Genomic DNA, 4,601 nt, shown 5'->3' with positions numbered 1-4,601 from the left:
ATTTTAAATCTCAGCTTAAATTGTACTTAAATATTAAATTGTAACTAGGCATTTTATTTTCATTTAGACTTATTTTTTAGGAAGTTTTCACACAGGGGTAACCTCTTAACTTCCTTTTCTAGAAGCATCTTTTCCCTTTCCTCTTAGTGCATGTATAGTCTGCTTCTGGAATAAATAAAGTGTGTAAGTATGTAAGTATGACTAATCAGATTGACTAGAAGTAGGTTGTGCTGATTGCTACACGTAGTAGCTGACCGAAATAAAGAAAGGCTTGAATCTTTTAGGTATATTGATAGAAAGTTCTATATGAGGCCTTCAAAACATAGGGCTACTGAATTCAAAGTGAGGTGAGTCTTAAAGTTAAAACCTTGTTTCTTTGTGGATTGGCTTGGCAGTGGGTGGTGGGTGGTGATAATGCTTGGCTTGGCGCTAAAAGCGCTTCACACCTGGTTTAGTAATTTGAGGCAACACAGACATTCTCCATCATGAACACAAGAAAGAAATTGGTCCAGTTTTAATAACCAAGTGGTCAAAGCTGTGGGGGCTTATTTGAGTTTCTTTAGTGGCAAGGAGTATTGCCTCCTCTCTCTTAATCCATTGCAGCTAAATCCCAGATGGTTTCCAGATGGTAATTTGAGCTACCTATTACAGAACGAAGCCAGGAACTTTGAAAGTAAAATGTCCCCTCAAGATCACAACTCAATGATCCATAGCATCCGATGAGTTAGGGGCAAAAAGTGAGTATTTCCAACTTGAATTTACCTTTACCATAATTTTGAAATTTTTAAGAGAACACTGTCAATTTGGTGCCGTAATAAGTATTGGTGTGAGAGGAGTGTCAACTTTCTCTTAAAAGGTGGAGACAATTTAAGGATAAGATGGCTAAAAAGATGATTGACCAGGTTGGTATCACGCAATTTCCTCTTCTGTTTCGGCCAGAGTTGGGAGGACTGATCATTTTGACAGACCTTAAAAAAATTGTCTTAATGGGAGGTTCTACGGTTGGTATTTCTTTGACTATATAACAAGGGTGTGCACTGCAATAGAATAGAACAGAAAAGCCAAACCCTTGGTGTCATACATGCATTTTAACTCAGGAAATGAAAAGACAGGGAAACAGATAACCAACATGGATACCAGTTGGGCAAAGTTTCTCATGGATATGGCCTTGTTTCAAATCACCTTGGCTACGGTTTTCTTTTACCATGGTCACAAAATGACTCCATTCTGTCATACTGAAGATGGAAGGAGAGAGATATTTGATCCAGTGCTCTCCATGATTGTACCTGATGAAGTTAAGGAGAAACTGGGTCCAGAAAAGGATTGGGGCCTTGGTAACACACCAAAAGCACATCTTTATGTTTTACGATGTTCACAAAACAGTCATGAGTTTGCACGATTCTCAGAAAAAGGACTCCAAGGATTATTCAGTAACAGGAATATTTTCAGAGATTCAGGCAACTTAAACTTGTGCAGACTTGTACGTGCTTCCCTTGACCGTCCCTTGTAAATGTGAAGGATTTGATGATGCAACTCCAGCAAAGGAACAATGTGGATAATCACATGCAGCTGGCAGAATTTCCTGTTGGATTAATTAACAATGCTCTTCAAAAGCATTGCAAGTTAGTAAGTTGTCGTATGTTTACTATCTTCCATTGTTTCATTTCTATATTTCATGGGCAATGAAGCTAACTTTTTAATTCCCCTTACAGAACAAATTTTCACATAGCCTCTAAATATGTCTTCATCGCATGAAAGTAGGTGAAGTATGATAGCAGGAGAAAGCGTGCTATGTTGGGTTCAAGTGAGATCCTGAGTTCAGGTGAGATGAAATGATGTACAACAAATTAAGTGTGCCAGTTAATATTCTGAATTGAACTTAGATTTGCAACTTAAACAGTACAATCAGGAATGGATTCCATTTTGAAATGAACATTTAAGAAAAACTGAAACAGCTATGCAAATTTCTGCCAACAAATTGATTTTAACTTAAATCAATACAATTGACAACGAACTTGTACTTGCAACATAAAGTACATTTGTTACTTGGTTTCTTTCTTTCAATCTCTCAAGATCAATTTTTTTATATTTTGTAGAGTAAATTAGGCTGTGTTCATACTTGGTGCTCGATCACGGTGCCTGAGGACAATTCTTGATGGGCACTTATGTGAACACAGCTTTTTTTTCAAGCACCCACGTAAGGATTCGGGCAGCATACCTGTGCTCGATGGCCTTTAAAGAGTAGACCATTCCCTGCGCTGATCTCTTCTCTGTAGCTCCAGTAGTCTACAAGAAGTGGGTGGCAATCTTTCTTTAATCCAGGCCATCCATTTGCTACCACGTACATCAGAAAGCCGGAAATAGTGTCTTCTGCAGTTGTGCGTCTGAAATCTCCAACTCTCGTAGAATCAGCGGGGATATCCTCTGTGAGCATGTGAACTGGGATGATATCTTCCTCGTCTTCTCCTTCTTTAGGTGTTGGCTGAGGAGACACTCTGGACAATGCGCCAGCTTGGACATTATCTTTCCCTTTCAGGTATTCGATGTATTCAGGTATTCTATTGCTGAGACTGGGACAGTCTCAGCAATAGCCTCTGAAGGCGTGGTGAGTTACACACTATGGATTTCTTCCACACGCTGACCAATGGCTTGTGATCTGTTTGCACCGTCGCTGTGTATCCATACACATAATAAAAAACGGGTTGAACGGGTTTGTAGCCTTCCTTTAACTGGATACGATAAGGTCCACCTGGCAAAGTTCTTAGGCCTTGAAACAGATTGGAGTATTCCTGCAGTAAGTAATCCTTAGTTGTGGGCGATGAATATGTCTTTCCATTAATAGTTATCTTCTCTTTAGTACTCCTTTGGATCACTGTTACCACTGGATCAGTGCATTTCTGAACTCTCGGAATTACTGGGCCATTAGTTTGAGAGACCTTTCTGTTCTAGCTTGGACACCAGGTTTCTGGATTTCAGGGAAATTGACGTATTCCATGATTAACGCTTGCTTTCTGCCTGGGATCATATGACCTTTGCTATCTGTGACTTTGCACAAAACTCTGAATATCTTGTTACTATGGTAAAGGAAAACGATGCAGGAACCAAGGTTTTCCACTGGACTGTCATTGTAGCCTTTAAGATTAACGGTTGCATGGTTTGCCCAACCTTAAGTCGTTTCCGAAGAGTGGTTTAGCCTTGCACAACGGCAGAATGTTATAACTTGCTCCGGTATCAACTTCGCGGTCAATCTGGAAGATTTGTGATGAAAATGCCTGGCTGAGCCATAGCGGGCGGATGTGAGGTTCTGATTTTAGATGATTGAGACTTTCTACTGTTACTGTCTTGAGGTGATGAATAGGCGCGTTGAAGTAAACTGGCTCGTATTCATTCAGTATGCAGTCCACGCACTCAGAAGCTGTTGTAGACTGGACTTGTTACTCATTGACACGTGCGTCTTTACTCTTTGATTTGCAGACGAAACCCGGTAATGCCCTACCTTCCCACACTTGAAGCACTTTGCCTTCTTTGCGAGACACTCACTTTTGAGATGTGACGGTTTCGCTCCACAGTAGAGGCAAGTTTCCCAGTCACCTTCCTTGTTTCTGATCATTGGAAGCTGGTTTTTATGGCTGCTGTCTGTTCCGGTTGGCTCTTGATTACCTTTTTCCTTGGAGTTTATGAACTTCCATTTGTAGTGGTTCGCCTTTGAATTCCGGTCGCATGTAACCAACTTGGTGTGCTGTGACGTCCTAATTCTGAGCGATTTCTATTGCCTCTTCTAGAGTCAATTCTGAACCTTTTTCAATGCATTTGTAATAGGCTTCTTTGGAGCGTAGTCCAATAACTATTGCATCCCGAAGTAGTCGATCGCGGCCTTCCGGAGGATATTCACACTGGTCGCACAGAATAGTGGCTTTGTCGATGTACTCTGCAAGGCTAAGATCACCTTGCTCCAAGTGGCAGAAGTTTGATGCAGCTGCAAGAGAATTGCTGATTATGGGCCGGGTCGCACTAGAGCCAATTCTGTTTATTTCCAATTTTTGGCGAGGAAAAAATTGGCAGAAATTTCGCAAGGGCCAAATTCTGGCGGTGGTCGCATTGGACCAACATGTTTGAGCCAAACCTTTTCTGACTGACACGTCTCGTACTTTACTTTCTTTTTTTCCTCTGCTTTCATTAGTGTTGTTGTTTCCACCGCTGTTACTGCTTTCCACACTTGGAATCGAAGCGAGCGAAGGAGACTGACTTGCTTCCATGTTTGCAAGGGACGGAGATTGTCTTGCCGCAGTCTCTTCGCTACTGAATTGGTGCCGGTAGCCGGATCCAGGCTAGGGGTCATAGGCATTTCCCAAACATTGGCGCTCGTATTCTGCGTTTCCATTGCAAAAACCAGAGAAAGAATGGTTAGATGGACCGGGAAAAAATAATTTTGTCCCGAAATCGTACGAGCTAACCTGCACTAGCCGAACAACGTAATTTTTCCCGCCGTAACTTGATCCAAGTGTTTTGAAGAAAAATGACAGCTCAATCGTTAAACAAACAAAATTGATTGCTTTGCCAAAGTTTAGAAGCCTCCGAGGCAGCACTTCGGCTTCTTTGAA

General features: G+C 41.4%; 1 pseudogene; it reads right to left on the bottom strand.

Annotated features, from left to right (window-relative positions):
• Positions 1-3,388: 3,388 nt before the first annotated feature.
• LOC148716049 (uncharacterized) lies at positions 3,389-4,256 on the bottom strand (annotated as a pseudogene).
• Between the last annotated feature and the right edge of the window lie 345 nt (positions 4,257-4,601).

The sequence above is a fragment of the Stylophora pistillata genome, chromosome 14, assembly GCF_964205215.1.
Source record: "Stylophora pistillata chromosome 14, jaStyPist1.2, whole genome shotgun sequence".
Taxonomy (NCBI): domain Eukaryota; kingdom Metazoa; phylum Cnidaria; class Anthozoa; order Scleractinia; family Pocilloporidae; genus Stylophora; species Stylophora pistillata.
Note: the sequence above shows the minus strand (reverse complement) of the source record. Positions and strands in the feature narration are given on the sequence as shown.